Genomic DNA, 12568 nt, shown 5'->3' with positions numbered 1-12568 from the left:
TCTTAGAGGTTAAACCCAGATCACCAAGCTAGTACGTATCTGAGGTGAGATCTGAACCCGAGTGTTCCTGACTCTCAAGCCCGGCATTCAATCCATGAAGCCATGCTGCTTCATCTTGAATGCAACATGTGACCATTTCACAGATCAGAAACCCTCCAAGTCTCACTAGATGGTTTCATGATATGCTGTGGTCAAAATGACCAACCTTTAGGGGATAAATTTGTTAAACTTGGCTCCTCCTTGGCTTGTTTACTGACAAGACAGACAGTATACCAGATAGCCTATGCTCAAAGCCTCAGCAAGCTGGTAATAATAACAATGGCGTACATTTATATAACACCTTGAGACCTGTTAAGACTTGCCTCAAAGCTCATTGATTAACATATGTTCCCAAATGACTTATTTTCACTTACCTGAGGTAGGGTTATGTTGGAACCAACTCCAACTGGCTCATGAGAGCATCTTGTTAAATTTTCAGTGTAAATTTTCTGTTGATTTTCTAGACTTTAAAAAGTGATAGAAGGGGCAGCTAGGTGGCACAGTGGATAGAGCACTGGCCCTGGAGTCAGGAGCACCTGAGTTCAAATCCGACCTCAGACACTTAACACTTACTAGCTGTGTGACCCTGGGCAAGTCACTTAACCCCAATTGCCCCACCAAAAAAAAAAAAAAAAGTATGTCCTACATAATTTTTTTTGGACAGATGATTGTTAAACATTTACCAGCACACCCCTGATTGAGTTGTTTTTCTCCATTGCCCATCATGGGTATGCTTTCAATATCACTTGAAAATTTGTTCCTGCTAAAAGAATATCAAGCCATAAAGAATCAGTGATGTCCATGTTCAATTCAATTTTACAGACATTTTAAAGTACTTATTACTGAAAGATGGGGCATTTACATGGGACAATGGATAGAATGTTGAGCATGGAGTCAGGAAGACCTGAGTTCAAATCTGGCCATAGACACTTACTAGTTATGTGACCTTGCACAAGTCATTTAATCCTGCTTACCTCAGTTGTCTCATCTGTCAAATGAGCTGGAGAAGGAAATGGCAAACCACCCCAGTATCTTTGCCAAGAAAACTCCAAATGGGGTCACAAAGAGCTGGACATGATTGAAAATGACTCAACAACAACATGTGAAAAACACTATGCCAAGAACTACAGTTACACAGACAAAGACAAAGCACAGGTGCTTATGTTCTAGGAGTTGGAGGAGGGAACACAACGTGTACACAAGGAAGTACATACAAGTATTAAGTAATTTCAAGAAGGAGAAAGTGCTAATCATTGGAGGCATCAGAGGAAGTTTTGTGTACAAGTGGTACCTGAAATATGTTTTGTAGGAAGCCAATGATTCTATAAGACAGAGATGTGGAGGGAGAACACTCCAGGCATAATGTGGGGCAGGGGGAGAGGAGGGTGCATTTATGTAAAGGCAGGAGCTGAAATGGCAAGTCTAGGAAGCAGCTGGTAGGCCAATTTGACTAGAATAGAAGGAAGGGTATATGATGAGGAGAATAGGGTGTAGTGTTTTGAGAGGCAGCATAACAGTGAATAGAGAGTCAACCAAAAAGCATGGAAAACATGGAGTCATTATGGAGATAATAACAGGAAAGTTTGGAGAGGCAAACCAGGAGGAGATCCACCTTGGATCTAAGGTGGCAGAGGATTATTTCCCTTTCAGACATGTTGGTTTGAGTTGCTTTCTGGTGCCTGGAACTGAACATAGTTCTGCAGATAAGATCTGATCAGGGAAGAGTATAGCAGATCCATCGCTTTTGTTCTAGGCATCATATTTCTCTTAATGTAGTTTTATTTCCAGAATCATAATTAAGTCAGGGTAACCAGTGCTTTGTTTCAGGGTACTAAAATCTAAATAATGCAAAAATGTAATACCTGGATTCTCAACAGCAGCTAAGAAACCAATACAGTAGCTATTTTCCTCTTCTATTCAACTTAATTTGTCTTAACTACTTATTGGGAGTTTTTTTTGTTCTTTTTTTGCGGGGCTATGGGGGTTAAGTGACTTGCCCAAGGTCACACAGCTAGTAAGTGTCAAGTATTTGAGGCCAGGTTTGAACTCAGGTACTCCTGAATCCAGGGCCTGTGCATTATTCACTGCGCCACCTAGCTGCCCCTTAACTACTTATTGTATCATTTTCATGTTTTGAATTATGATATTGATTTGTGGTCTCATTTTGAGCTGTGTACTTCGGGGATATTTCATGCTGCTTGCCCTGGCATGTTTGCTAAGGGTTCCAAAGTGACCATGTCTCTGCTAAAATCACATTAGCTTTTTTGGCTATCTTATGACACTATTGACTTACATTGAACTTGTAGTCCATTAAAACCCGCAGATAACATCTGCAGTACTATGTTCTTTTCAAAAAAGTCATTACCTTAGTTTGGGACCCTACCTATGCTACTACAATAATCACTCAGCTGGTCTCCCTCCTTTGATATTCTCTCTCTCTCCAACTCGTCACCTACATAGCTGCCAAAATATTTCTCCTAAGTTAGACGTCTAGCTAGAAATAAATAATTCATATGGAGAAACAAAATATTCTCAAGAGAAATATTTTTTAATGGGAAGAAAAGGAACTTAGAAGTACCAGCTCTCTAACTCCAAAATGGTAATCATCAAAGATATTTGGTGCTGGTTAAAAAACCAGAGAGGTCCAATCAAACTAATTAGGTGCACAGCACACAGACGCAAACAAACATGGTATCATGGTGTCCAATAAACCCAAATGCCCTCGCTATTCAACAAAGATCAACAAAAATGTCTGGGAAATCTGCAAAGCAACATGCAGAAACTAGGCAGGCCAACATTTCACATCGTCTACCAAGATCAGCTCTAAATAGATATATGACATGTAAAAGATCACATCAAAAACAAATTTGATGAGTGAAGAAAATGCCTTTGGGAACTATGGACAGAGGAAGAATTCATGACCAACGAGGGATAGAGGATCATGTAAGTTAAAATGGACAATTTTTGTGATATAAAATTTTTAAGTTTTTGTATGAACAAAACCAGTGAAGTTAAAATTAGAGGGGAGGGGCAGCTAGGTGGTGCAGTGGATAGAGCACCGGCCCTGGAGTCAGGAGTACCTGAGTTCAAATCCGGCCTCAGACACTTAATACTTACTAGCTGTGTGACCCTGGGCAAGTCACTTAACCCCAATTGCCTCACTAAAAAAAAAAAAATAGAAGGGAAACAATTAACTGGAAATGATAAACTCTTTGAATAAGTTTCTCTGATAAAGGTCTCATATCCAAGATATTTAAGGAACTGATTCAAATGTAAAAGAATAAGAGTTCAAATAGGTCAAAGTCAAAGGATCTTATCCTAGACAGGTCCTGACTCCAGCTAGTCTCCTGGTAGTTTAGGTAAAATATTGGGGTGGGGGGGGGCACGGAATGAGACACTAGTAGGTCTCAGCAGTTAACAAAAGGAGATTTGCTTAGCCATAGCAGGAGAAGGATAATCAACAAAGAAAATCATTGAGGTTGATAGAGCTGAGTAAAGCCCCCCCTTGCCAGAGTTATTATCCATTGTGATCAACCAGCCAGAGAGTATTACCTTTAGGACAAAAGACAAAATTCTTTGCTAGTAATTAAGACTTTCTACAGCCTGGTTCCCCTCTATCCTTTGAATCTAATTTCATGCAACATCCCTTCACAAATTCTATGTCTGAGCTAAAGTAGACTACTAGTGATCCACCAAACTCAATACACTGTCTTCTACCCCCGTGGATTCACAAAGGCCACACTCCATTCTTGAAATGTCTTCCTTCCTCATCTCCACCTCTCAGAAAGCTTGTTTTCCTTCAAAGCTCAGGTCATCTGCTACCACCTCAAGGATGCTTTCCCTAATCTCCCCATTTGTAATACTCTTCATCTTTCTTGTACCAAGCTTATTTGTGCAGCTGTTATATTCTCCCAGTATGTAAGCTGCTTGGGGGCAGGGTCTGTTTTTAGATTTTGTATCTCCATTCTCTAATACAGTACCTTACCTAGAGTGGTTGCTAAATAAATGTTTATTGAATTGAATTGAATAAGCTAGGGACCATCTAGAGGAGAGCAACAAGGATGGTCCCAAGATCTTTCCCAGGGAAGATCCACTGAAGAAATTGAGGATATTTAATCTGGAAGAAGATTTGAGGAGGACTCAGGAGAGAGAAAGAAGGAACATAATAGTCCATAATAACTGTCTCCAAGTATTTGAAGAGGAATCAAATGTCCTAATAGGGGACAGCTAGGTGGCACAGTGGATAGAGCACCAGCCCTGGAGTCAGGAGGACCTGAGTTCAAATCTGGACTCAGACACTTGACACTTACTAGCTGTGTGACCCTGGGCAAGTCACTTAACCCCAACTGCCTCACCAAAAAAACAAAATCAAATGTCCTAATGATTAGAGCTATCCAAAAAGTAGAATGGGCTGCCTCAGGGGATGGTCATTTATTTCCCTCTCAAAGAACATCTTTAAGCAAAGTCCAAATGATCTCTTTTCAGGATCATGATGGAGGAGATGCTCAGTCAGACAAAGGTTGGACTGGATAACCTCTTGGGTTCCTTCCAACTATGAAATTCTGTGGTTCTGTGATTCTGCAATCTCTAAGGTCCCTTCCATCCCAACATTCTATGATTCTATATGCTGTGGACCATCTGACCTGTATAGGGAGCCTGGGTTAAAAATGTTAAAAGTGTAAAATGAATCAGCAAAATTAGTTCAGGTAACAATGATGGAAGAGCTTAAATTATCTATACATACATAGATTGCTGAAAAAAATACTTCATTCACTGGAACAAGATGTGGAGGTAAGGTTTTTGGATAAAACCCATAAATCAATGAATATTTCTTGAGTACTTAATATTATACTCAACATAAGGCACTGGGGATTGGAAGGAAGAGGATACAGAGACTCCATTCAGTTCAACAAAGATTTATTGAGAGATTTTCAGATTTGAATTAGGCAAAGTCCCTTACCTCAGGGTGCTTCCAATCCAATGGGAGATAAGGCACATAGACACAAAAACAATATAAGACTGTAAATGAAAATTGCCAATAGTATAGCCAAAAAGTGTTCTAGTAGAGACAAATAATTGTTTCCTGGTACTGGTAGCTTGAGAACCCAGAAAGAAGGACCACGTCTGACTAGGGAAGGTGGGGCCTGAGTAGTGACTAGGCACTCATTTTCTCTCTTCCAGAGAATGGTGAATTTCATCAGAGTTTGATGACTATTACAAAGCATAACAAGTCTGTTATAAACTAGAAATTAAGTAGATTTTTAAAAAAAATACCCACAGGAAGCACCATATAAGGAACTTCAAACTAAGTAATGATGTATTCTTTAAGCACAAGCAGGAAATCAGCTAAGGAGTCAGCAAGACCATTTGATCTAAACATTACAAAGCTGTATTCAGAAAGCAAAGACTAACTGATTTTTTTTTGGTCTCTGTCTTTGCTGAGGGAGACATTATGGACTTTCCCAATCCAAGACTGGTTTTGAAGTCAGAATTCTAGAAAGGAAATTGACAAACTCCAGCAGATCTGGAGGAGGGGAACCAGGATGGTGGGAAATCAGGAATCCTGGCCAAATAAAGCGCTGTTGAAGAAGCTAGAGATGTTTAGCATGGAGAAGAGAATATTTAGGAGAGCCATGATAGCTGTTGCCACATACTTGAAGAGCTACTTGGTCCTAGAGGTCAGAACTAGGAGCAAGAGGTGGAAATTACAGAGACAGATCTCAGTTTGATGTAAAGAGAAGTTTCTTCACAATTGGAGCTCTCCAAAAATGATCTTACATACTATAACGGTCTTCAAACAGAGGTCAGATCACCACTTGACAGAGATGCTGTCAGGGTTTTTTCAGGTTGGACTAATTGACTTCCAATTCTTTGAGTCTATGATTCTCCAAGTTATTAGAACAAATCAGATTTTTAGGGGTTAGACTTTTTAAAAATATGAATGCCAGGGCAGCTAGGTGGCGCAATGGATAGAGCACTGGCCCTGGATTCAGGAGGTCCTGAGTTCAAATCCGACCTCAGACACTTGACACTTACTAGCTGTGTGACCCTGGGCAAGTCATTTAACCCCAATTGCTCCACCAAAAAAAAAAATTATGAATGCCATTATGTTACACTCCAGCTCAAGAATATACAATAGCTCCCTATTTCTTGCTGCATAAGGGGGGCGAAGTCCAGGAATGAAGTGAGAGCTTCCTGTTGTGAAGAGGGCTCTAGGACATTATAGAGAAGATTCAGGAGAGTCAGGAGTGCTGGCTAGATAGGAATGAATTTACATTCATGTTTACTTACATTGTGTTTACACACAAATAATTTAATACTTAAATACTAAATATGCTAGAGATTTAGTATATAAAAATATACTAAATACATTTAGTACTTAAAAAAAACCAAGCCTTACCTCTCTCATCTATCCTCCTTTTTATCATTCCCCCCTCCTCTTTTTGTCCCTGTAGACTCATAGGAAAAAATGATGCCCCTTTCTTTCCAAAACTAATTCTGCCACTTATTTCTTAATCATATCTCATTGTCTTCCCCAAAGGTTGAGTTCTCCAATTATTCCACCTCCCCAGCATCTCCAATATATCTTCCTCTCCAGTGACTTCTAATTCCCTATCCTATTTCTTTCCTTGCTTTCCCTGTTAATGCCATTATTGTTGTTTTGTTGTTGTTGTTATTATTATTATTAATGGAGTAGCTTCTCCATGTCTATAGCCTCATCATATGCTCAGTACTTACCCTCTCTAAAATACAGCTTCTGACCCTGCTGCTCAAATAAAACTACACTTCTTTTTTTTTTGGGTGGGGCAATGAGGGTTAAGTGACTTGCCCAGGGTCACACAGCTAGTAAGTGTCAAGTGTCTGAGGCTAGATTTGAACTCAGGTCCTCCTGAATCCAGGGCCAGTGCTTTATCCACTGTGCCACCTAGCTGCCCCCATAACTACACTTTTGAAAATCACTCATTGCCCAATCAGTGACTTCCTAATTTACCTTTCTTCATCACCTCACAATCCTAGTGTTAACCATTCTCATTTTTAAAATTCCTCTGACTTCTAAGACCCCTCCCTATCTCAGATTTTTTTCTCCACTGCATCTTATGACACTCCTTCTCCTAAATATGTGTCCCTCAAGGCTCCATCCATGGAATTCTGCTCCTCTATGCTCTTTTTCCTTAGACAAAGCTCTTATCTTCAAGTATCCAACTCCACCTTTGTTCAGACTGAATGAATGAATGCATGAATGAGCATTGATTAAGTGCTTACTATGTGCAAAGCACTGGCCAAGGGCTGGGCATACAAGTGAAAAAACAAATACAGGGGGCAGCTAGATGATGCAGTAGATAAAGCACTGGCCCTGGATTCAGGGGGGACTGAATTCAAATCCGACCTCAGTTACCTGACACATTTACTAGCTGTGTGACCCTGGGCAAGTCACTTAACCTTCATTGCCCTGGGGAGAAAAAAAAGTGAGTGGTGCCAAAAGAAGGTAGATTAACACATCCTGTTCAGTAGTTATAATGGTGCTAATTTGATCATGATTCTAGAACTGGAAGGAGGTAGATGAGGATATTCACCTGTCATTATGGCAGGGCCTAAGGGCAAGAGTCAAAGGTGAAATGGTTATTTCCTCTAGGTCATAGTTTTTGGTCCTGGTAATAAGGAAAATGGTCATAAAGCTCTAGCCCCGATTTTTCTCCTAAACATCTCTTTAAATGCCTTCTAGGCAAATGCACTTGGATGTCCTACCACATCACCTCAAATTTTCATATCTTAAATCTCATTCATCATCTTCTCTTCCCATCTCCCTCAAAACGTTTTCCTCTTCCTGACAGTTTATTTCTATTAGTGATATCATTCTCCTTGTCACTCAGGCTCAGAATATCAAAATCATCATTGGTTCCTCCCTTATCCAATCAGTCAAGAAGGATCTATTCATTTTTCTTCTCTGATGCATCTCACTTCAATCCCTGTCAACTACCACTGAAATTATCTTAATTCAAGCCCTAATTTTTCTCATACCAGGACAATTAAAACATTATCATAGCTTGTCTCCATATCACCCCCTCCTAATTATACTACACACCATCATTAGATTCCTATTTTGGTGTGTCTTTGATTCCATTGGAGCCTTTGGGGACATCCATGGTTAGTAAGCAGACCTAGGGGCAGCTAGGTAGCACAACGGATAGAGTACTGGCCCTAAAGTCAGGAAGACCTGAGTTCAAATCTCACCTCAGACACTTACTAGCTGTGTGACCCTAGGAAAGTCACAACCCCAATTGCCTTAAACATCCAGGGCCATCTCCAATTGTCCTGTTGTATATCTTGCCACTGGATTCAGATGGCTCTGGAGGAGAAAGTAAGGTTGGTGACCTTGCACAGCCCTCTCTCACAATTCACTGCAAGTCATGACGTTTGTCATGGTCCTCTTTGAAGATGAAGGACAAACAACAACAGACAGTGCTAGATGAAAAACCAGCAAAAGAAACTGAGAAGGGCCAGTTAGGTAGAAAAAGAACCAGGAGAGAGCCAAGGCAAAAAACCTAATGAGAAGAAAATACCCAAGAGGAAAGCCAAAAACTATAAGGTGGTAAGGAAGGATCAGAATTGAGAAAAGGCCACTAGATTTGGCAATTAAGAGATGACTGATGGCTTTGGAGAGGTTAAAGAATGGAGCCAGAAGGTTTTAAAGTCAAAAATTGCAGAGGGTTTAGAAGAGATTGAGAGGAGAAATAGAGGTACTGATTGTAGATGGCTTTTCCAAGGAGTTTAGCCATAAAAGAAAGGAAAGATGTAGGACGATGGCTAGTGGGAATGGTAGAATCAAGTAGAGGTTGGGGTTTTGTTTTATTTTTAGGTATAGGAGAAAAATGAGTGTGTTTATAGGTAGCAGTAGATTGGGGGATATTGAATATGAAAGAGTGGGCATAATATAAGGAGGGGCAATATGCTGAAGAAGCCAGGAGGAGTTAGGGTCAAGGAGACAAATAGGACGGGCTTTGGCAGAGAGAAGGACCGCCTCTTTATCCAAGACAGGAGAGAAGGAGATAATGGAGGAACATATCTGAGTAATGTGATGAAGAAAAAGTAGGAAAGGGAGCTCTTGACAAATGGCCTTGACTTCAGTGAAGAAAGTGGAAAGGATTTCAAGCTCAGAAAGTAGGGAAAGGGAGTTTTATAAGAAGTCTGAGGAGAGACAAGAAGGTCTTTTAATGAATGAGGAACAGTGTAACAGTGCATCAGTTGATCGTTCCCATTTTTGGCTGTGCTTGTACGTTTGCAAGTTATTAGGTGAGATCTCAAAGTAGTTTGAATCTATGTGTATCTTATTATTTCATTAATGTCTTTTATATTGATTAGAATCGCAAGATTTATGCTTGAAAAAGAACAACTAATCCAACCACTACCCTTCCTCTACAATTTTTATGACTTTGAAATTGATGCTCTGGAAAGGTAAGTGATTATCAGTGTAATAGCATAATCTGGAAAGTGCTGGTACTAAAGAAATGGGTCTTTGGAGCATCGAGTAGTCTGAGATTATTAGAAACACAATGTATTTCTCCAAATTGTTCTAACCTGATCAGTTCCTCCTATTGAAAACTGGATCCATCTTATTGCCCAAAGGTTGTAGCTATGACATTCACATTGACAAATTAACTCAAAGAGCCGCATATCTAGAATCAGAGTCAGAAAACCAGCCTAATCGAAAAAGCAAGGAACCCTGAGGTAGAAATAAGGGGCAGCATTTGCCAGACACAACCCACTACCACTAACTACTATAACAATCATCTCCTCTGAGACCCTCATGTTCATGAGTCCACCAGCATTGGGAATAGCTGTGCCCTCACACCCTCCCCCACAACTGCCACCAGGCAGATAGACATAAGAGCCTTCTAAGGGTATCACCTCCCACTCCAGACTACCAGTTCTGTTTCTATCCCAGCCCTCATAGCCATCATCCCAGAAAGCAACTCCTACAGGGGTCAGCCATCCCTACCAATTGCCAACCAACTACCACCCACAGGGCAGGCAAGCCAGCCTAGCCAAAGCAGTAAAATACCCCAAGAGAGAGACAAAAAGCAGCATGGGCCAGACAAGTCAAACAACTACCACTGCTGGATACCATCAACCCTGAGAGAAGAGATGGCCCAGAAACTCTGAACCCAAGAACTTTGGGAATAGCAATGCTTCCAGTTAAGGACAGTGGTCCATCATCTTGAGAAGCTGTTGTTCATTCTTTGTTTTTGTAGAAGACTGATGACATCACAGGATAATGTCTTGACATGCACATGAGGCAGAGCTGCACAAAGTTATCAAACTCACTCTCTCTTCCAGAGTCATTGAAGTCCAGTGGCAGGACAAAAGTCAGGATGACTGGGAATGTAATAGGATGCAATGGATAACCTTGGCATCTTCAGTGTTTGACCAAACTCTAAGCCCCGCACAGTACCTACTTTAGCTGCCTTCATGGCTGTTGGAACAAACTGTTCTCATTCACCCATTCTTCCAGGGGAAGTCTTCCCATGCTTGGAGTAGATGTCCCCCTAACTCACTGACAGGTTTGAGGCCTGTCGGTTACCCTCAACCTACTTTAGCCCATCTGCTAAGACCATTTAAGGCCACATGTTAAGACACATGTAAGGCCCAGACACACAGTATGACCAATGTGTGTTCTAAGGCTTCTTAGAGCCACAGGTGAGAGTTGAATGACAGGTGAACACTAAAGGTAGATGAGCAGCCCTGAAAAGGGCTCGCAAACCCTCACACCAAAGGTGCTGGTCCTCCATGAACCTCTGTGGAGATGCAGCCTGGCAACTGCTCCTGCATGTGAGTTAGCCACAGCCACTAAAGACTCAGAAAAGAAAGTTTATGCCAATAAGGCCCTTGGCCCAGTCAAATTGTTCAGCATTAGAATTTATAGGATTTAATCAGCAGAAATGACATTAAAGAAGAAGCATAAATAATCCGCTTTGCTGCTGAACCCAAAGGACCAAGGGACCTTTCCATTTGATTTGCCACTGAAAACTTCCATATTTGTTGTCTCCATAATCAGAATGTGAGCTCCTGGGGGCAGCTAGGTGGCACAGTGGATAAAGCACCAGCCTTGGATTCAAATCTGGCCTCAGACACTTGATACTTACTAGCTGTGTGACCTTGGGCAAGTCACTTAACCCTCACTGCCCTGAAAAAAAACAAAACAAAACAAAAAAAAGAATGTGAGCTCCTTAAGTGAAGGACTGCCTTACATTTCTATTTGTATTCTAAGATCTTAGCACAGTGCTTTGCATGTAGTAAGTTTAATAAATACTTGGCAATATATCTTTTCCATCCACTTTATTTTTCCAGGATGAGGAGTTAGACCAATCTTTTTCACTGCACTACAAATAATACCGACTAGATTTTTCAGTGTTTCAGGACTCAGTATTCTTCATAAAACACCATTTGTAAGTAGTAGCATTTGAAGACTCTTGCCACCAATAAGAAATCCTGATTTTGTTTTGGGTTTTGAAGAAGATGTCTTCCATGAGACTGGCAAACATCCTCTGAAAATATGTATCATCCTGTTTTATGCCTCACTTGATGCCAATGCCAATACTCAGTGACTATTTGAACAAAATTATCTCTGGAATCAAATATGTCATAGAGCCTTTCGTAATTTTAACGTGTATATTGGAGATGCATTGTCTAGGGACAGGCTTCAAGACTGTATTTTGTTCAGTAAAGGTAAATATATGCCTTTTTAAAGACAACAAATAATAAATACAACAGGATTTTCTTTTCTCTGCAGAGTCCTTGTGTCAGAGGCTCCCTCCTGGCGTGTAAGGCCCAAATACACTTTGGTGGTTTTCTTACTTCTTGTGCTCATTGCCCCTACCTGGATAATCTGAGAGAAACTTCTTAATCTGACATCCCCCTCAAGGACCAAAACACAAGCAATTTTGTTCAAACATCATTGAAAACAGGACTCACCTCTATTATTGATCTATGTAGGAAGAAGAAATTGGTTCAGATCTCATTTGGGAAATTTCACAATGCTCTAAATGATACCAAGCTGCCCTTTACAGCAAAAACTAATCTTTTTTACAGAGATATTCTCTTAATGGTTCTATCAATCTATTAATTATATAATATTATAATCTATGAAAAATCAAAACTGCAAGTGACCAGAAGATTAATGGTATAATAATAAGTGGGTAGCTAGGTGGCTCAGTGGATAAAGCACTGGCCCTGGATTCAGGAGGACCTGAGTTCAAATCTGGCCTCAGACACTTGACACTTACTAGCTATGTGACCTTGGGCAAGTCACTTAACCCTCACTGCCCAGCCAAAATAATAATAATAATAATAATAATAAGTAATAGCATGCACACTGTTGTTTTAAGGGTTACACAGTGCTTTACAAACATTATTTCATTTTTATTTTTTGTCCTCATCACAATCTTGGGACACAGGTAGTATTGTTATCTCTCTATTAAAGATGAGGAAACTAAGGCAGAAAGAGGTTAAGACACTGGCCCAAAATCACACA

The sequence above is a fragment of the Dromiciops gliroides genome, chromosome 4, assembly GCF_019393635.1.
Source record: "Dromiciops gliroides isolate mDroGli1 chromosome 4, mDroGli1.pri, whole genome shotgun sequence".
Classification (NCBI taxonomy): domain Eukaryota; kingdom Metazoa; phylum Chordata; class Mammalia; order Microbiotheria; family Microbiotheriidae; genus Dromiciops; species Dromiciops gliroides.
This window is presented reverse-complemented; position numbering follows the sequence as displayed.